We start from the raw sequence: 22,318 nt of genomic DNA, 5'->3' as shown, positions 1-22,318 counted from the left end.
CACTCTCAGAGGCAAGGTCTTGTATGGTATTCCTGATTTTGTTCCTCCATGGGAAGTAGCGCCCAGCTTTCACTAGATCAGGAGGTTAGAGACTTGTTACAGGCTTCTATTTGGCAATGAGAAGTGTGTTTTGATATCATTTCTCTCTCTATCTGTCCTTGGGGTGCAGTGCGTAATGTTAACCTCGCATAGTTTGGGTCATTTGTTTGTGTATGTATTTCCTATTAATGTTCTTGCACATAGAAACTCTGCAGTATTTATGGCATTATCACATATAGTTCCATCTCAGTCACACCAGCATGAAGGCTAATCCAGGTTCCAAAAGCAAGTAAATGCCAAGGAAAAAATTGCCATTTACAACAGAATTCTCTATTCAAAATGTTTATTTCATCCAAGCATGAAGTTAGATTAAAAATTGCTCACAAATACTGTTGCAGCTGGCTACTCAAGTAGTGCTTTGGTAATATTGACAGCAACATAGCTGATCAAACAATGCCTTTTGGACATGTGGATAGAGTCAATTTTCTTTCTAGTAGCTGGTATAGTGCTGTGTTTGGGATTTAGTAGGAGAAGAATGTTGGTAACACACTGATGTTTTCAGTTGTTGCTGAGTAGCGTTTAGACCAAGTCAAGGATTTTTCAGCTTCTCGTGCCCAGCCAGCGAGAAGGCTGGAGGGGTGCAAGAAGTTGGGAGGGGACACAGCCAGGACAGCTGACCCAAACTGGCCAAAGGGGTATTCCATACCATGTGATGTCATGCCCAGTATATAAACTGGAGGGAGTTGGCCTGGGGTGCGGATCGCTGCTCAGGAATTAACTGGGTATCGGTCAGCGAGTGGTGAGCAATTGCATTGTGCATCACTTGTTTTGTATATTCCAATTTTTAAATTATTATTATTGCCATTTTATTATTGTTAGTATTATTATTTTCTTCCTTTCTGTCCTATTAAACTGTTCTTATCTCAACCCATGAGTTTTTTTCCTGATTCTCTCCCCCATCCCATTGGGTGGGGGGGAAGTGAGCGAGTGGCTGCGTGGTGCTTAGCTGCTGGCTGGGGTTAAACCACGACAGGGGTGTAACTTATTTTACTGTCATAATGCAGATACTTCTGACAAGAAGGTACTGGCGAATAGCAATCCCACCCAGTGACCAATACTACTAAGTGATTAACAGGTTGTGCACCTGTAAACTGGTGAAGTTCTGATTCTCACCTCTAATAGCAGTTGGAATTTTTGGGGTGTGTGTTTTTGTTTATTTTTCTTTTTTTTAAATCCTGTGTTAAGTTTGTCATGCAAGTGCAGGTGGTTACATTTGTACATAACGGACTAGGAAAAAGGCCAAGGTACTCCCTTGTAAATGCATGTGATACATTAAGTGAAGGCCAACAAGTGACCCTTCTATTCAACACAGAAGATTTAGTAACCTTGTACAATGCAGCAAATTATGAATTTGTCTTATACATCTTTGTATGAGGTGGAGGCTGGATCCCAGTCTCCCTGCTCTTTCCTTGGGCTTTTGGCTTTGTTAGGAGCTCAGAAACAAGGCTTTGCTTTTTTTATCTTTACTTTTTTTTCCCTTAAATATATTAAGGGAGTTTTCCTCCAGGATTTTACCTCTGTTATTTCCATATATATTTGAATTTTGTTCCTTCCAGCTTAAATTTTTACAGTGCCTAAATCAAAATGGCCCCACTATAAACTTACAGTCAGTCTGGTAATATAACAACATAATAGTATTATATAAACATGTTTCTTGCAAGAAAATCCGTTTTGAGTGAAACTATATGCATATGTTAATGGGAAATACTTGCCACACTTCTGCTTTTCTGCCATTTTTTGTATTTGTATACTTATTAATAGCATCCTTCTGAAACCTCTCTGATGAGAGAATATACAGCAGATTTTTTTAATGCCATAACTGGAGTAAAATTTTAAATGTCTTGGATGTGATTCCAGAGCTGAGCAAGAGTGAAATAATATGTAGTCCCTGATTGAGTATATAGCTGTAATTACACTTAGGGACTTTGCTGATGTTATATAAACCACTAGAGCAAAACTCCATCAATAGATAAATTATCATTCTCTATTTCTATAAATCAATCCATAGGGACTCTTCCCTGTGGAGCTTCTTCTGAGGAACTTGATATATACCAATCTTTTTTTGAGTTCACATCTTGTTCATGGGAGAGGTTGCAATACTCATTTGGACTGCTTCCCACCTTTTTCCTACAGTAAAACAGTTGCATTAGAAGGGCAGTACTTTTGGGGGGGCTAAAATTGTGCATTCTGACAGGTTTGAAGTAATCTCCATGACCTTCCAGCATGACACTGCATTTTTTTTACCCTGTAAATCATCTCTCCGTAGCAGATCTGCTTGGTGACCAATGCTTGCCGGTGCTTGGTGTCTCACACTTCAATCTTCTCGGAAATTTAGTGTGGTTAATTGTTTAGGTGTCAGCATTGGCTGTCCACTTGATTTAAAAAATACTGCTTCACCATCAAGGGATTTCCATCCATTTAACAGGCAATGGTGATTGCTGTGTAAGGGTACACATATGAGTGTTTTCTGCTATGTGGTGTTGTGTCCTAAGGTTTTGCATGTGAAAATGTAAGGGATGTTGTCCCTGGTATGGTCAACTATCTACAGTCATCCCAAAACCTCGCTTCTGTATGGAAATTATTAGCTCAGAGATTATCCATTTGAGCAATAATGTTAGGATTGTTTTTCATCTGTGCATTGTGTCAGGGGTACCTGTGTGGAAATTCATCTGACACTTTAATGTCCAGTTATGCAGTCTTGAAAGGTCTTTTCACACTGCTTCATGGTTAGCCCTCATCATTTTAGCATGAATAACTTTGCATCTTGCTTTGGCTTTGCCATGTTGCTGCCCGCTCCCTTTTCTGGCTAATCTGCGAATACGCAGAGCCTCCAGGTCAGGGCACAGCTCCCTGAAGAGCTCTGCCGATGACCTGCTGTGGGTCGGAGAACTGAGCACTTACTCCTGCTCTGGTTCCCATCTTTTAACCAGATTTTTCCTAAAAGCAAAGGCCTTGTGTATTATCTTGTACTGGCTTAATTTTCATATAACTCTCTTCACGGAAGGTGTTTTCGAAAGCCTATGGATATCTATTGGATTTTAATACATCCAAATATATAGATCCAACTGATTTCCTCATGCACGTGCATGCAGCAGATTTGTGAAGTGTAACTTCCCTTTACAAAAAACCCAAAGACTGACTTTCCTCCTTAATAAAAGATGTTTATCTATGTGTTTATTTCTAGATTTAATAACTTCTTCTCATTTTCACGCTAAAGGTGTCAAGATTACTAGTCTGTATTACTCGGATATCCACTATAATCTTAAGAAAATGAAAATGAACCACACCACCACCACCCCCGCTCTGCTGCTCCAGTCTGTCTGCACTGGAAGAATCTTTCCTTTTGCCTATTAATTGGCAGTTGCTGCTTGTGTACAGCAGATTGTTTTAGACCAAGTTTGCTAGTTGCATGTTACACACAAATCTATTTTTATAAAATCATTACTGAAGCCCAACATGTGGCTGCAAGCTTTAAAATATCTTTAGTTTTGGTGGGTTTTAATCTTTTGGATTTTATGCTCTTGATACCTAACAGATTTCCACCCCACCCCCCCCCCCAATCTTCCTCCTCTATTTCTTTTTCATCCTGCTTTTACATGCAATACTCCTTTCTATTTTATTTTTTAACCAAGTTTCTGCCCAGATCGAGAGGTTTATATGTTCTTAACTGCCAGGTTTTATTGTAAAGGATTTTTAACAGCAAGGTCAGTCCATGGGAAGTTCTGTTATTTGTAATGAAGGATAGGTGGCACTCTTGTTATTTTTGTTTGGTTTCCTGAAATAAATCAGGTGTATGTACTCTCTCAGTAAGATTTCTTTTTATAGAGTAAGTGCTTTAGAGAGTGTTCTTGAACACTGAAGAGGATTTTAAGTTGTTTTTTTTTTTAATATGAACACATACTTAAATTGTCTGAGTCTGGGTCTGGTTCACAGTACTCTCTAGGAAGAGGAAATATGTTATTTTTATGAAGACCTCAAGAATAAGTGCTCAGCTATATGGCATTGGCTCATTTTACATATATAATTTTGGGGTTTATATATTTCTTACTATTTCATTAGGCAAAGAAGAAAGCCAACAAATCCTTTAATGTAATTTTAACTCCAGTTATTAATACCTTTATACTTAGTACTTTCTTGTTAGTTTTGTATTCAAAGTATAGATTTAGGTTGGCATGGTAATCATAGCACTGCTGAATGAAAGGAAATGGCATGTTAGCAAGTGCTAAACCGTCAACAGAGCCTTTATTTCTTAATCCGGGGTAGTAAATACTTGTTGCCCTAATTCTATAAATTGATTGCAGAATTGTATAGGGTTCTGTATAGGTTTTTGAGAGTTTTTAAAAATCCTGAAATACAGAAAAATCTATGCCGGTAGAGGCATGGCATGTTAGATGTTTTCTGTAACTTTAAAGGAAAACTCGTTTCAGCTCTACTGATTTTTTTTCCTTCTCTTACTCAGTGCACAGCTAGGACATGATTATGTGGAGGTATTTTAACCTTGATGCTTGATTACATCAAATGAAATAAATTTCCTTATTACTACTGGCTGACAGTTTCATACGGTTGAGGCAAAGTGATATGGTGACCTCAGTCCAATTTCTCTTGATCCATTTGTCAATCAATTGATTCTGTTATTGCTCTTCCCAGAAGAGTGCCCCATGGTTGCAAGGAAAGGGGGTAAGAAGAGTTGGAATGAGCAGAGATGAGAAAAGTTTCCATTCTGCCTCTGTCCAAGAGTATGAATCTCTTCCACACGAGTATCTAAATACCTCATTATTTTGTGACATATTCTTGCCATGTAAACCTCTCTGTGATGGGGTCATGGCTTGTCCAATGCTACAGACTCTTCAGGGAATTTCTCAGTTGAAACCTTCTAAGTAGAGCCTTTCCTAAGTACTGAATGTCCTGTAAGGCTACTTTTGTCATGCAGTTCAAATAAAAAATTAAATAGGTAATGTAGAAGGAAACGTGAATAATAAAGGAGAAGCTCATTATAGACAAAAAAATATATATTTGAGTGATTTTCATCAAACATCTAGTAATAGGTGTTACTACCTAATCATAGCATAATGTGCATTGTGGTTTTTTATATATTTCTTCAATGCTTTACTTTTAGTTAACCACAGTTTCAGACTATGCTTTGCTAGTATGGTATGAACTTAGTTGAAAGAAAATCCCTTCTTGAAAGACTTTCCAATCTAATTTAGATTTTAGATATCTTCACTTTAAAATATTTAGTTAGTATATATTCTCTGGGGAAAGAGTGCTTGATTTTAATTTTGATGGTGATTGAATTCTGGAATTAAAAATTGATTGAACAAGCTATTTTGTTTTAATGGGTGAAGAAACATTTTATAACTTGGCAGTTAATTTTACAGGTTATACTTTTGGTGCCTTTCCATGTAATACAGGCTCATGTATTACTCATCTCTCCCTTTTTCTCCTGCAAAGTGTTTGGGGTTTGGTTTTTATATATATATATATATATATATGTATATTTTGTTTGTTTGTTTCCAATACCCTGAAGTGTTTGAATTGAAGAGTCTTTAAAAATGTGTTTTGGGGCAGGAAGTTTTCTTGATGATTTGGATAATGTTCACCTTTACTTTCTAATGCCAAATCAGATTTCAAACTATTAGATGCCATTAAGGTAAAAAATTTTATGTGTTTTGTACAATACTACAAGTCCCAAATGGTGGTAGTTACTGAAGTTAACACTTTTTGCCCAACTGTGGGAGTACTAGCATGTTTGAGAGATTCCAATTTTGGTTCTTATTTATGCTTGACATTTAATGTGCTTGACATTCTGATTATTTTACACCTACCTAATTTCTTCTAGCTCAAGGGATAACGACAATATTTTAAACAGTTGTGAAGTGTAGCTGTATGTTATTAAGCAGGTGCCTTACTACAAATGGAAGGAAAAAGTCTCTAAACTATTTCTAGAATCATTGTTTTTGTGTTGCATATCTCAGGGTCAGCTAGAGCTGTTCATCAGCTTGTTAAGCTGTGCAACTTGGTTATCTGTTTCATTGCCAGGAAGATGAAGCCTTACTAATATTTTATGTGCTTTTATTTACCTATATATGTATCTCTGTGTATATAGATGTATATAAAATACATAATGCTGGACTGTGTGCTTACATTGTGTCTTTTGTGATCTAGAGGTGAGGTGTTATAGTGAGAGAATTCTGAGCAGTTACTGAGGGCTTACATTTTTCCTAAAGTTTGAATTAAAATGACACTGTAAAAGAACATATTCTATATAAAATTTAGTCCGTTAAACCGAGCTCATACGTCCATAGCACACATTTACTGCTGGTATGGTAGATCTTAGAAGCAGCTGTCCTGTGTCTTGCTTTATAGATAATTGGGGTATAACATGAAAAATTAAAATATATTGGAAAAAAATTACCTGATTGATTGTAAGTATACTTTGTTGAAAGTCTTTCCGGTCCCTTGGCAAAATAATTTTGTTAGCCACCTTTGTTTAGCTGTATTCCCATGTAAATATGTGGTTCCCTGCAGTCTTCCAAGCTTTTAGGCTCTTTCAAAAAGGGTAAAAAAGGTATCAGAGAAAGAGGAAGCAGAAGGAAAATGGTAGGAAGACCAAGGTGGTGGTCACAATTTCTGTTTGTTTCATCTACTAGAAATTTTGTGCTGCATTTAACTGTTGTAATTGTGTGTGAATTGACTACATGAAGAGTGATGAAGGAATGTTAAAATACTTTATTTCACAGACCCATGTGGTGACATTTTAAGTACTTACCCAAGTCCTCACAAAACAGTTGTCATGTCCCAGCAAGGGGTCCTTGAAACAGCACTGACTGAACGCGTTATAACAATGATTTTTTTTTTTTTTTCTAATATATATATTATCTATCTTTATTTTGCAATCTTGCCACCTGGTGGTATACTCTGGCAATAAAAGTTTGGTTAGAAACCTGTTCCAAGAGTCATATTTACTTTTGTAGGCAAGATCTTAAGAGCAGAATTTAAGACTGGATTATAAGTAGGTTCTTGGTTTTTAGTGTACAAGTTCAGCGTGTTATTCCTTTATTGTGTCAGTGTCCCATGTTAGGTGCAGTGTAAGGTTGTACGTGTCTTTGCATTAAATATATATGTTTTCCTCCCCTCTCCGATTTCTACAGACATGAGAGAAGAGAAAGTCTAGAAATATTGTGTGGTCCTGGAACACTGAGTAATGGCACATCAATCTTCAAAATAAATTTGAGATATAGTTTAAAAAGGAATGGTGTCCATGTCCTGAAATTCCCAGATAAAATTATGCAAACTGAATTTACCTAAATTATGGTAAGAACATTTAAGGGATGTTGATATCCATAAAACAAGTACTACAAATCCAAGCAATATGGAACTTAAATGTATTTGGATAGTTTAAATTTTCATTTGGGCATAAGGTGGAGACTGAATTCAATGACGTGCCAGACCTGGCATCTTTAAAATCCTAGTGGCCGGACCATCGGGGGAGCTCTCTCCTTTATGTTAATCGAAGATGAAGCAGATGTGGTCTTACTGGTGTCAGTGTGGGGAAACCCTCATTTATAATAAAAGATGTTTTCATATAGTGTTCAAAGGGCATTAAACAATCCTGTTTTTGCAAGCTGAATCCAAACCTGATTTACTGAGGGGTAGGATGAACTGATCATTAACTGGAACTTTTAAGTCAGAAGTGGATGTTTTCTCTACCAAGATCGCCTCCGGCTGTACCATATGCTGTTGTTTGACACAAGAGTAACTGAGTAAAATTCTGTGACTTAGGTCAAAAATGTCATCATACTGGAGCACAGTGGTTCCCTTTTAATATAAAAATGTAACATTTTATTTCTTTTTGTCTGTCTTTATGGTATAGTGTTGATGTGTTTGCACATGGAACACTTGCATCCAGCAGGACCTCTCTTGCTTACAAACTGCTGCCTGTTGTATCATTATGCCTTCTTGAGTATCTCTGACTTCTTTCATAATAGTCTCATTTATTCATGATGACATCATTATGTTGACCTTAAGACCTCTCAGTTATTCACTTGCAGGTTCTAATGTCACGCAAGGAAAACCAAGGGAATCTCTCTCCCCTCTGCCACCCTCCCTCTCTGTCTGTCTGTCTCTCTCACGCAGACACGCACAACCCCCCCACCAGCTGTACATTGCCCCCCCAGCTCTAGCAGCCTGCAGACAGCCTGTCATCCTCTGCAGTGGCTCTCCCGTACGATCCCATACAGCACAATCAAAACATTGTTCTGTGTTTTCTCTCCTCCTGCCCTCTCTGATAGGAGGCAGAGCAGCGGATACCAAAGCCAACACGATGAGCACTGTCCATTTTGTTTGCTGTCTGCCTTCTCGTTCTTATCCGTGTCTTGGCCTCAGCCTTCCCCTTCCCACTTTCAGCCCTTCGCCCTCCCCCTCCTGGTTAACATTCTGTATTTGTCCTGTTAGTACTGAATATTAATAATGTTGAGTAGCTGTTCTGGAGCAGCTTGAAGTGCTGAAGGTTTAGACTTACCTTCTTCAGGGTGCTAGCTATTTTTAAAGACGATGGGATTTGCAACCAGTTGAAAGTCTCCAAAGGACTGTGTGCATTAAAAATACCATTTATTTATATATATGAGAGGCCAGAGGGCTAAAGTGCTGATAAATGGACAAGCGCGAGAGATTGTTGAGACTGAGACTCATAATTCCGAGCTATTAATATAGATCTTTGGCCACAGAGTTAGAACTTTTAAATCACATTTTACTGCAAAATGCCTCTAACTGTTTATGACACTGGATGTTTGCTCTTGGATCTGTTTCTCCTGTGGGGTATCCTTTAGATCAATCCTTGTTTGTTCTATTAATTTGCTTAATTCTCTGGGGTTTGTCAAATCTAATTACCTCTTTTCTTTCTTCCAGTTTTGAAATCAAGATTGATTAACCAACACAAAAAGACCCAGCTGGTTATGTGACTTGGAACCCTGTTTATGAAGCACTCATTTGTTTTTACAAGACGACAGCACTGTATGTTGTTTTTTCTTTTTCTCCCCAAAAATAAAAATCAACTGTTGTAATTTAATAGAAATCCTAGAAAATATAAAATTCCTGAGGAATTCAACTCTTATTGATAAACAAGATCTTGATTTTTGGCTTAGTGACACCAGCCAAGGAAATAGAAGTGCTCTGTTCGCTTTAGCATACTACTAATCAGAGGTTTCTTCCACATAACAATGCTACTTGTGGTTTCACATCACTTAAGGAGAGCTTCCCTTAGTTTGAAAGATCAATCTACTTTCTCTTTACATTGTGTTGTATTAAGTGTGGGATTAGTGAGTGTGACAAATGTGTGTTTTAGACTGCATTGATAATGGATTATGTAAGGGCCAGTGCTGAAACCCAGGGCAGAGACTGTAAAGTAAAATGCAGGAGGAGATTGCAGTGCCACTTAATGATACCTATACAAACAGGTAGCTCTAGCAGAACTCTAGATTCTCTCCCACACCCCGGGACTGCAAGATTTTGGACTAAATAATGCTTCCTCTGTACTTGATTTAGACAGGATTTTTCCACAATTATACATTTTTTCTTTGTGAGATATACCCTCAATTTTAATTGCAAAATAAAATTGCACAGATAAAGTATCAGCCTTATAGTCTGTAACCCAAGTGTGGGAATGCATAAATGAAAGTTCCAACAGTAGCATTAAGTGGCTTAACTTTTTTTTTAATATCATACGCTATGTTGTATAAGCTAAAACCTAATAAAATTAAGGTATTAGAAACAGGTGAAGTGCTGATATGTACATCACCATGCTATATGTTGTATGAATCTTTTCCTTTTCCAGTTCTGTGAAAATGTTCTGCCTTAACAGTGATGAGACTTTTTCATTTCTGTAATTAGGTGGTGGGTTTTTTTCAATTGTTAAATATTGGAGGCAATAAATTTACATTATGTTCCACTTAGACTAGCAGGAATCCAAGCAACGCTATCAGGTACAGGGCAGCACCAGATTATTTCAAGCATTTCTTTAGTCATAACTGCACTAGAAGTCAGGCAGCTTGGATTGGCTGAACTTTGTAACCATGTTAAAATGAAGTTGCTCTACTTGCTCTGAATGTATGAAGATTCCGTTATTTTTTTAAGTGAAAGGAAAAAGCTGATATTTATTCTGGATTTTCTGTTGAAAAGTAAGTGGTTCTAGTGACTTGTAGGTGGTGATACAATAAATGTACAATCTGTATTTTCATATGTTACATCTCTTGTTACTGAAGGTTCATTAACCAAGAAGGCAAAATGAGGTATAATATTCAAACCGTTATAGAAAAAAGGGGAAATAGCACTCACTACCTACTAAATTAAGTGTTGGGCTTTCAAAGTAGTAGAACCAATAAAGAAAAATTAATAAGTATATACTCTTAAATAGAGTTTTGTACAGCGAAGTATAAGATTACTTTTGATTTTTATGATTACAAGAAGAAGTCTGAGCAAATTTGCTTTATGACAGCAATAAATATATTCCCAGTATGGTAATAAGATTTGTTAGCATGTTACTAGGAAAGAAAAAGGATCACACTTGCTCTTTTTTTAACAAGTAAACATAGGAAACAGAAACTTTTCAAGAGTACCCTATCATATTGGGTGTCTTTTTCTGTTCACTTCCTCTCCTATAACACGTGCAGAAGAAAGAAGACAAAACTTGATGTGAAAAACACAAAGAAATTAATAACTGCACAGATAAAACAGCTTTGCAAGTTTTCTATGAGTAATTAAGGAAGCTTTCCATAGCATATAGCTTTCAGTTCTGTATAGCTGCTGTGAAGAAGACTGTATGAACTTGTTTTAGATTATTCATTTGCTTTTATACTGTATGTTAAGAAGCTGAAAGTAACTGTTGTATTATGAAATTTATAAAAAGTATTATATTATACAAAATGGCACTTGCACAACTTTAATGTATTCAAAATATCATGTAATGTAATGTGGATAGAAATTATTCAAGGATTTGCTCTCTTTTGTCACTAATAATTTCCAGATGAATTTCCACTAGGGTGATAAGTGTGCCTATAGTTCTCACCTACATGTAAATGTTTGATAGGCTCTTTTAACTAAAACTAATCTAACTTATATTAAAATGTTCTACTTAGTGCCTATATTTTTTCAATATAGAGCAGAACGAAAACATGGCCATAATGACCATGTGGGCAACTGTAACATCAGGTTACTGCAGTGTGTTAAGCATTACTTCTTACTGACATCAGTTTTTGACTGCAGTAGTTTGGCACTGTTGCTTTAATGAAGGTTTTAATAGGTGCTATAAGCTGTGCAGACCAAATATTGCTCTTGTCTTTCAAAATACTAGAGATTCAAGCTTCATTTTTTTCAAAAACTCTTAAAACAAGTAGTCTATAATCTATTTGTCAGACATTGAAATGTCTGTAAGAGACTGAAAAGCTGACACTTACTAGAGAGGGAACTTTCTTAGTCATTCAGCTATTTAAAAAAAATTTAAAAAAGCCTCCCCAAGGTTTTTGTACTTCTTTTGCAAAGAAATATGAAGAGTTTTAAATACCATCATTTTCTCTATTTCTTAATATAATACACAATAATTTTAATTTCTGTTGTGGAAGGCAAGCTGCCAGGCACAATCACATAATTTAGTATGCTTGTAAAAATAAAAAAATGCAAAACCTCTAAACAAACCTTCCTAAGGAATGCTCTGCCTTTAGCCTCTCAAATACTGTTCTAGAAAGGTATAATGGACTGAGTCTAACTATAAGGTATATCTAACTATCCCTGGATTTCATTGTTGTTTAACTTGCCTTCGAACCAAAACTGAGATTGCATTTACATAAGATGTTGCTTGTTTCCACTGATGAACACAAGGCGTCTGTTCCGGTTAGGTCTTAACACAAGCTTTAGATAACTGTCGTGGTTTAACCCCAGCCTGCAACTAAGCACCACGCAGCCACTCACTCACTTTCGCTCCCCCATCCCACTGGGTGGGGGGATTGGGAAGAAAAAGTAAAACTTGTGGGTTGAGATAAGAACAGTTTAATAGGACAGAAAGGAAGAAAATAATAATTATTATAATAATAAAAATTGGAATATACAAAACAAGTGATGCACAATGCAATTGCTCACCATTCGCTGACCAATGCCCAGTTAATTCCCGAGCAGCAATCCGCACCCCCCAGGCCAACTCCCTCCTGTTTATATACTGGGCATGACATCACATGGTATGGAATACCCCGTTGGCCAGTTTGGGTCAGATGTCCTAGCTGTGTCCCCTCCCAACTTCTTGCACCCCTCCAGCCTTCTTGCTGTCTGGGCACGAGAAGCTGAAAAATCCTTGACTTGGTATAAACACTACTCAGCAACAACTGAAAACTTCAGTGTGTTACCAACATTCTTCTCCTACTAAATCCCAAACACAGCACTATACCAGCTACTAGAAAGAAAATTAACTCTATCCCAGCTGAAACCAGGTCAATACATTGAACAGGGGGTAACACTACTTTGACTGTGGGATTTTGTCTGGTGAGGCCAGGAGCACATAAGGATTATTTCTTCACAAAGGTAACTGCAACTATTGTCCTCTCATAAAGATATTCCCATATTAAATCCTTCAGAGTTTTGTTTTATCATTCTTGTGGTTTATCTAAGTTATTAAGGAAGATACTTTGGGCTGCTATATTATTTCTGTACTACTCACAAATTAAGTATCAGTTGTAACTGAGAATGAAGAAGCTGAAGAAATGGCTTCATCTTCAGCACCAGATGCAGCCACTGTCTTGCCTGTAAATGCAGGGCACTAGTGAAGCCACTGAAACTTCTGGCTTTTCAGATAGTTACGATGACCTTTGGCAAACTATGCTCTTGTAACTTCTTCCATCTACATTGGAGGAAAATAGCTGTAACAGCAAAGCATGGGATTACTAGTCTCACTTCATGACAACTCTCAGCACAGCTATGGTGCGCACTAATTATACATCAGCTCATCCCAAACGATTGCCTATATGTCAGCAAAATTTGGTTTATAGGTTTGATGTCAGAGACAGTCCCATCTATCTATTTCTGTGTTACTTTTCCTGGGTTTGTCCCCTATGTTTTGAAGGGGAAGAAGAGTAGGTTCCATTTTCTTTCACTTGTTAGATGTCAATATGTTATTCAGAAAAGTTGTGCAGAAGTAGAGTACGTCTGTATCTACAATTACCTGTACAGTAATCTTTTTTTGCACAACTAAATTAAAAATATAGGTATCTGTGAATATGTCTGAACTCTTTGAAAATCAAACTCCCTTTAATTAAATAATCTTTTTTACTATCTGATATTACTGACATTTTATAATCATACAATTGCTACTTAATTTCAATTTTATGTTATTTTAAGAGGTCAGTAATGGTAATATTACAACATAACTATATTCAGTGAGAGGGTAATGGTAGACAATAGCTAGCTCTTGCATAGGACTTCTCATCAGTAAACCTTGAAGTGCATTAGAAAAAGTATGCATTGTTATCTCTATTTGATAGGTGATGGAAACCATGGCCCTGAGAAGTTATCTAGCATGTCTGTGCAAACCTGTTTCCATGTATTCTGTTGACTAAACATCACAGTATAATGACTCTCCTGGGCAACATATTAAAATACAATATGGAAACAAATAAAGCCAAAAAAGTTTATGGTATTTTAATGGAAAAAAATTAAGGATTTTTTTTTTTAACAGAAAAAACTGAATGTATTCCTGCTGAATTCTGTGTGTTGTGTGTGCTGTCCAAGTCATTCATTAGATTCAAATGTATTTAACAGGAAGTTAATATATAAAGTCAGTTTATTTTTTTTTATTATTGACTGTTACCCTGTGGTTTAAATATTTCTCATCTGTCTTGGTGTGAACTAGCTGTTGAAAAATCACAAACCCCATCAGTTCAAGTAGCTGATTTTCCTTTCTATACAGTATGTATGCCATTTTTATCTTTTGATAAAGAGTACAGTGGGTGTTTGTGCTCCAGATGGTTTTAAGAAATGGAGTAAGGTTAGGAAGAGTGAATAATCAGGTGAGACTTCAGTAAATGCTCAAGTGACTGGAGAAAAGGGGACTAATTACTCAGTAGCTGTCATTACTGACTTTGAATATAAATGACAGCCTGGCCCTAATCTAATGATTTGACTTCTGTACGTCTGTGTGAGCTAGGCAGCATAGTTCCTGGCATGTCAGGGAAATTAAGTTTCCATGGAATTTTTTTATAGATTAGGACACAAATGAAAGATTTTAATTTTTTTTAAAATCATATTTTAATACTGTATTACTGATGTAATTATTTTTTTCTTCCTTATTACTTTTGTTATACCTTTCTGATTTAAAATTATTTTGGAAATGTTGAATATTATTAAAAAGGTAAAAACTGTATAGTAATAATTGATTTTTTTTAATATTTATTTTATAATTGTTTTGTAAATAATATATTTTAGTTTTACATGTTGGGGATAATTTTAATTTTGTCTTTCCTCTTTATATACTGGATTTGCTTCGCTATCACTAAAGTAGCTGCTTTGAGGTTTGGCATTTGACCAAAATTAAATGGTTAGTTGTATGTTCTGAGAGGCCTTTGTATAGTGCATTGCTCAGTAATGTCACTGAGAAAAAACATTTGTTCAGAAATTTGTTATTGGCTATCTCTATGGCATAACAGGAGCTTCTTACAGGTGCTGTTTAGCACATTTTCCTTCTCTGAGTAAAGATAACATGCTCCGGAGAGTAGCTGCAAATGACAAATTTCTGTTTGCTTTGAAACAATCCTTGATAATACCCAGAAATTGCTTGCAATCAATTAACAGATGCCCTCCATGAATGTGAAATTCATATCTGCTATTTGTTGCTTTAGGTTTTTTTCTTGGCAGGCTCTTTTATGGTACAGATTTTGTAGGTATGCTACTGGATTTTTACTGGCTTCTCTCTCTTCCTAGAGTTCTCAGAGCCCAGAGCCCAGATTAATGCTTTTCTGCTGGTTTCTCCTAATACAAAGCATACAAATGTGTATTTTCTTAATGTGACACCACAGAGTGCTGAGTACAATTCAAATGCTAATACGTAGAAACTAAATCTCACAAAGGAGATGTGTTAACATTTGTCTTTATTCACTGTATTTCAAAGGCTATGTGCCAAATCTTGCTTGACACTTATAGCATACTACATTATACAAATTTATCCCTTAAAGGGAAAGAGAAGCATTTCCTTTTTGCAAAGTTTAAGTCTTTTGATCCCGTGGAAAAGTGAAGGTTTCCTTTCATGACCCCACCTGAGCCTGCTTTGCTGATTCCTCCACTTTCTCCCCAATTCCTGTGTTAAATTTCCCCTTTTCATGGAGAAACTGTGAACTGAATATATCCAACAGAGCCTGGACTGGTTTTTTTTTCCCCAGCTGATTTTGTTTTATTGCTTTCCTGGGTGCTGGAAAATCTCCTCAGTTCCTTTGGTGCTCTTCTCCCCTCTTTTTCAATTTCCCCTGCAACTGTAGCTCCTTGCTGAGATCAGGCTTAGCTCTTTTTAGACAAAATACTAGTTCCCTTTTTTCCTTATTATTATGAGAATGTATATTTTGCTCGTGGACCTTGTTTAGCTGCTTTAAATTTTAAGTGTTTTGCCTGCTGTTACCCGTGGCTATTAGAGTTCGATTGACTTCACTGAATTGTGTACTCTTACATCAACAAAGTAGGTAAATTCTCTGTTTGCTTTCAGTTGATGATCCAATCATCTTCTATTGCAATCCTATCCATTTTTCCCCCGGAGAGTTCATCTAAGCCAGTAATATTAATGCCTTTCTTGAATGGGTATTTGGTACTTTCCAGCTTTTGCAGAGTTGTGTAATCTTCCTACATCTCTCCCCAAGCCGGAGAGTCTTTCAGAAAAGCAAATGAAACTGGAGAAGAGTTTGTGACTGATCCAAGATGAGACCTCTCTTGCTACTTTCCCCCAGTCATCTTGGCCACACTGTGCCTCGAGCTGGGCCCTGCCTTCAGGGTCCTCGCATCTTTGTTCCTTTCTTGTCTCTGTAGTATTCTGAGACACAGGTTTTGAATTTTTTGGATTCTCAATCATTGGCACTGTCTGTTTGGATGGACCGAGTGACTTATTCTTAGGGCTCGTTTCAGATTTCTCAGTAATCTCTCTCTGCAGATGTCGGTGCTTCAGCACTGAGTGAAGTGATGCTTTGTTTTTTATGTATGCAAGCAACACATGGTCTGCAGCCAGCTACTTAAACTCACAAAATATTTAAGAATGTGTTTAAATGCAAGGTCTTACAGAAAATGCAAATTTATTACTTACTACTTTTCATTTGATTCTCATGATAGATTTCTGGAGAGTGCTCTGAGGCTTTTTTTCTTTGGTGCTATCACTACTTTGCCTTCGTGCTTATGCTGATTTTCTTTCTTTGCCTGAGCCCCATAACACTTGTTATCAGTAGCTACAATTTCCTGCCACCTGTGGTGGAATATATTTCTTCATTATGAGCTTTTTGCTGCTTCCTCAAGTTTTGTTTTTGATTAGCTGCTATGGAATTTTTACTTATCATTTGCTTGTCCTGCAAAACTTAATCATCTGATAGATACAAAAATTGCTGCTTCTAGTTTATATTGGCCCAAATCACTTGGTGCCTCCTGGTACCAGTACTGAAGTGGTGCTAAATTTAGCACAAGGGAGTGTGGTGGAAGACTGGATTTTTTAGGGTTTGTTTTGTTTTGGGTTTGCGGTGATTTTTTTTTCCCCTTCCCTTCCCTGAAAGTGAAAGAGCACTGAAAATGCCAAGGGTCAGTTCAGAGTGACTTATTTGAATTGGGTTAGAATATAGAATAGATCACAAGTTTTTATTCTGAATCTGGTGAACATTTTCTTAATGTCATTTGCAGCAACTTTAAATCTCTATTTTAGAAGCTATTATATTTTTAAGGACCTCTTTAAAAATGAGAATGTAAGCAGAGGTTTACCGCTCCCTATTAAATCTTCATGGAAGTGATGTACTGTGAATCCTCCTGCTCAGATTAGAACAGAAGAGAACTATAAATTACACCAACTATTGCCTTTATAAATGCAAATATGTATCTTGCTGTTGTCCATTAAATGGACTTTTCCATACTCAATTTGAAAAAAACCCCAACTTTTAATCACAGGAACAGCTGTCCAACACCTCATCTGTAGTGGGTAGTTTCTTCTCTCCATCAACATCATCTGGAACAAGGATAAAAACCGTGGAAATGTTAGAGTCTGATAAAAAGAAGCATGCGTGTATATGAAAGCAAATGTAAATTGCACTGGATTTCCAGCATCAAAAAAGGGACTTGGCAACTGCAGATGTATAGCTTAAAAACTGTAGGAGGAAAGAGAAGAAATGGTTTTGTTTCTCTGTGCTGAATTCTGTTGGAGCAGCTGGTGTGAGCTATGTACCAGAGATGAAGTGGTATCGTAGGTAAAACTGCTGCTGTCTGGCACGCAGTAATTCATCTGATGTTTGCCAGTGAGGCTGCTGGAAAAAGGACTGCTGAGGAGTAATGCCTAATAAAAAAAAAGAGCAAAGAATAATTTTCTATATTCTTTATTGATACTTTTATCTTTACTCTTCCTAACCAAACCTAGCCCCTGGGATATAAATGACAATTTGAAGGGAGGTGCGTCCATATTAGTCTTTATAAACTGCTTGTATTAGGCAGCAGAAACCTATTTATGAAACAGTCCATGGCACTACTGGAAAAAGTTGTAAGGGTGACCTCGATGGGTCCTCCCTGCCCCCACTTCTCCCAGTTACTTTTGTTCTGAGATGCCGGCCCTACTCTCATGAGCTGGGGCTCATTTTCATTTTTTTGGTCGTTGGTTTGGGGTTTTTTTGGTGGTGTCCGCCCCCCCCCCCCCCCCCCCCCCGAGCTCACCACTGAGGAATTCTTCCTCTTTCCACCCTCCCACAGGTCCCCAGAGAAATGGCACACGGTCTTTCTGGAGTAGCATGATTCACCACTGTAAACGTCTCTGTCAGTCTTGCTTGAGAAACTTCACGGAAATGGAAATGAAATCTGTGCCCAATGGGCATAGACATAACTTACAACAACTAAACTCTTATTTTTCCTCCCTTTTCTTTCAAGAGTGCATGCGTTTCTACTTTCTCATTTATGGATGAGATGAAATGAAAATAAAGCATATACTTTGCAAGGTGGTGAGATTAAGGGTGGTGCTGAATCTTAGTTTTCTCATAAGCTTTTTTTTTTTTTCAAATCCCATGAAGTAGCTTTCCTGAAAATTAGGAAAGGCAAATGGTTATATATAGTTTCTGACAAGGGCTAGGAGCAGATCCTTTCTTTATGGAAAGAGTTTTAGCAAGAAGGTAACTTCTTGTTTCTGTAACCAGTTCATGAGAGAGTGAGTGAGTCCGAAGTCGCATCTGAACCAGAGTTTATAATGATCAGAAATGGATCATTTGTAGTCATCAGAGAACCACTGAATTTTGAAGAGAGATTTGATAGAGCTTGGTTGGTGGACTTTGCAGGTTAGTGGGATTGCCTTTTATGAAGAGATAAGACTAGCTCATGGTTGTTGAAAAATCTGGTAATCGGGCAGTCAAGGAGATCCCTGCAGAACAAAGGCATGTATAGCTCCAGATTAACAGCTCATGCAAGACTGTAACAGTCAGGGGTCCTTTGATGTGATTGTGAAAGAAAGAAAGGAAAATAAAAGAAGGAAAAAAATCCACCTGATGTAATCAAAGTAAAGAGCCAGCACAATTGTTTTAGCATTTTAGGACAGAATTAAAGGTTAGCAAATTGGCATTTGCAAAGGCTAAAATAGAGGAGATTGCGGTAGTTAAGACACAAGATTATTAAGGATCAGAGAATTTTCTATCTTGTCTTCATGGATTCTGAATTAATTTTGATACAATATGCACTGCTAAAAAGAAAAGAAAAAGAGAAGGGAGGAGAAAAGGACACCCTGCAAACCTGAAAAAATAATTTTATTGCAATCTGTATGTGAAAGAAAAATGGCAGAAACAGAAAATCCCCCCCCCCCAAATCATCATAAGGATTTTGAATATTAATGAACTTTAAAACACCGGGGTTTTTTTGCACATGCATGCATATAAATACACACGGGTGTTCGTGTGCCTGTTCACACATACACTATTACAGTTAATCGCCAGCTAAGGTATAGTAAGATTTAAAGCTTGGGAAAAGCTTCAGTTGTCTTCTATCTGGAGTCTCCTTTTAATCCTTTGATTTTGCTGTAGAAGTCTTGACCCTTGTGAACGTGTTTCATTTTTTTCATAAACTTTGTGTGTAACAAGGCTTTTGTTACTTCCGTAGTCAAATTTTAGTAAACCATAGATTATTTTCATACTATAAATTAAAAATGCGTAATTTAGATTTTTTTTCTTACCTTGCATTCCCACATTGCATTGTGCTTACAAAATGTTCTCTCTTATTGTAAGACATTCTCAAAGTTTTTGCAATGGTGGTTCATCCTTATCTGTTACAAGAATTTGGAAGCTGGTATGAATGATTCATTTTAAACAGCTATTTTGGTGGTGCACGCATCATCTTAGATACGACTTTACATAAAATGAATGGGGAAATGCTAGTTTATATACCTCCTCCACCTGCCTATTTAAATGAAAATCCATAAAACTTGAACAGGAGACTGTCATCTGGATTTATTTGGAAAGAACATACTTTAAAAATACAGTAGGAAAAAACAAGGAAGGAGCTCAGGAGTGGTGAATGGTGATCAGCTAACTGTGAAATGGAGGAAATTCTGTGGGCAGTATCAAAAGTCACCCTTGGCTTTAAGCCACAGATGTTTGCAGTGCCTGAAGATAAAATGATCCAAACCAGCTAAAATAAAATTAAAACTGCAGCAAGGCAAAAGATAAGATCTGCATATGTTCTCACACATTGAAGCAGAAGCAACTGCTCTCGAAAGTGGTTTGGGTTGTTGTTTGGTTTTTATTTTTGTTACTGGTTTGGAAGGATGAAGAAAGGGAGAGGACAGGTCTTTCATTAGTGTTCTTGGAGGAGGGCTGTATGGAGTGAGGTTTCTGGGAAAAAGATAATCAGAGAAGTTAACCTTCCAGTGAGAGAAGTTAGGCTTTTTATGAAATGTGATTTTTGAAAAAATGTAAATCTTTTGCATTGATTAACAGTGGTGTTATTTTTATTGCTGTGGGTACTGGCTTGAAGTTGCTGCTAGTCTGTTATGTGGTGTGTAAAATTCAACATTATGAGGAAGAGAAAATACTATGATAATAACATGACAGCTATTTTTAAAGTACAGACACAAAATCTTAAAACTACAATGCACTTTTCCTCATATATAATCAAAAAAAGTAGTATATTGAAAAAAGTTTACTACAGCTTTGAATGAACAGTGAATGAATTTAATGAAACTTCTGTTACACCGAATTTAGTTCCTCACTGATTACTGAGAAATAATTCAAATTTCTCAGTGCAGGAAGAAGTAATGTATAAAAATACAATTTTAATAATCAGTTTATCTTTTTCACTCAACTGTGAATAATATAGTTTTAAGGGTTTAGTTTAATCGCTCTACAGCCCTATTTTTCTTGTTTCTTTATAGGTGGCAGATATAACTCAATCCAGGCAAAAGTCCTGGTGAGGTAAATGAGATGGTACGCTTGCACAGTTTGACCAGTCAGTTATGAATATTCACTTTTTTTGTGAGCAGATGGTAGTTCCAAGTCTGTGCAGAAATATTGTCATAAGTATTTTCCTTTAGTACTTCTTATGTTCTGGTTCTTTTCACAGCTCTCCTTCCATTCGGGACATGTTTGTTGTAGGTAGTATGTGTCCTGACAAAATGCTTAAAGGTGAGCAAAGAGAAAGTGTGCTCAGAGAAAGGAATAACTTTGTCTTCTTCATACGAGGAAAATGACTGTGACACTTGGTGTGCTCCTGCTTTTTGAATGATGATATATACATGCAGCATAAGTGGATGAAAGAAAGTTTGGATTTAGAGAAAATAAGTTCCCATGTCTTTCCTGCACTTTTTCTTCTTACAATATTGGTATATTTGATTTCTTAGTTTAATGTACCACTTAAAAAAATGCCTGATCGATTATCTTAAAAAAATTAATTCCTCTGTTTACCAGTGGAGCAGTATGTAAAAGGAAACTACAAAGTCATCTTAACCCAATATGAAGTCATGTATCGTGACTTCTTATAGTGCAGGTAGAATTGGAGACGCTCTGATGAATGGTGAGAGAGAGTAGCCTGATTTGCAAAGGTTGGTCTTTCAGTCGGTCTTTAAAATTTAGAGTGGACAAGTATTCAGGTTTGCTGTATGGAAAGTAGGAACTGGTCTCCAGGAGGATCAATTTTGTCCTTATGCATTATAGCACAGCTGCAGTTTGTGGTTATCACCTGCAATAAAATGAGTTGCTCATATGTAAGTAATGTATTGCTGTAAGAGAGAGATTTTTCTTCTAATAATACTTTCACGAATTGAAGGAAATCTTACCAGTAAGTTTACAATGCCAGTCCCATGAAGTTCTAAGTCAATGTTGTAATTCACAGTATTTATAGAATTTCATTAAACACCACACCTGTTAATTCCCCATCAAACGGAGGATAGCTAACCAAAGCAACTTAGAATCATAGAATCATTTAGGTTGGAAAAGACCTTCAAGATCATTGAGTCCAACCATCAACCATGCCCACTAAACCATGTCCTGAAGTACCCTGTCCACTCGCTTTTTGAATACCTCCAGGGATGGTGACTCAACCGCTTCCCTGGGCAGCCCGTTCCAATGTTTGACAACCCTCTCAGTAAAGAAATGTTTCCTAATATCCAATCTAAACCTCCTCTGCCCCAACTTGAGGCCGTTTCCTCTCATCCTATCTCCAGCCACCTGACAGAAGAGGCCAGCACCCACAAACTTAATTTGAAGAAAAAGAACTCTGCCATGAGATCTCTATGATTCTTTCCATGTCTTAAGTATATTCACAGAGATTATTCTGCTATTTTTCTACCTCTAATTGTTTGTTAAATGAACTTATAAGGGTCTGTTGTAAATTAGACTGTAAATCATTTGGTGCAGGAGTTGTGTTGTGTAAATTTTGATAGATGAGACATTATTGACCACAATACCATTTGTAGATTTTGAGTAATTCTGCAATCCAGGATTTAATAGCTCTTTCTAATAGAGCTTTAAAATTTCATTTTTGTGTTTTTTAT

General features: G+C 36.8%; 1 protein-coding gene across 3 annotated transcripts in view; it reads left to right on the top strand.

Moving 5' to 3' along the window:
- ATP2B2 (ATPase plasma membrane Ca2+ transporting 2) overlaps positions 1-22,318 on the top strand; it is a 441,356-nt gene that overhangs the window by 141,187 nt on the left and 277,851 nt on the right. For all 3 annotated transcript variants that reach the window (XM_029996153.2, XM_029996154.2, XM_029996152.2), the window contains exon 2: positions 9,007-9,111. The gene's annotated coding sequence lies outside the window, so the exon portion shown is untranslated. The remainder of the gene's footprint in view (positions 1-9,006; positions 9,112-22,318) is intronic.

The sequence above is a fragment of the Aquila chrysaetos genome, chromosome 20 (assembly GCF_900496995.4).
Source record: "Aquila chrysaetos chrysaetos chromosome 20, bAquChr1.4, whole genome shotgun sequence".
Lineage (NCBI taxonomy): Eukaryota > Metazoa > Chordata > Aves > Accipitriformes > Accipitridae > Aquila > Aquila chrysaetos.
Note: the sequence above shows the minus strand (reverse complement) of the source record. Positions and strands in the feature narration are given on the sequence as shown.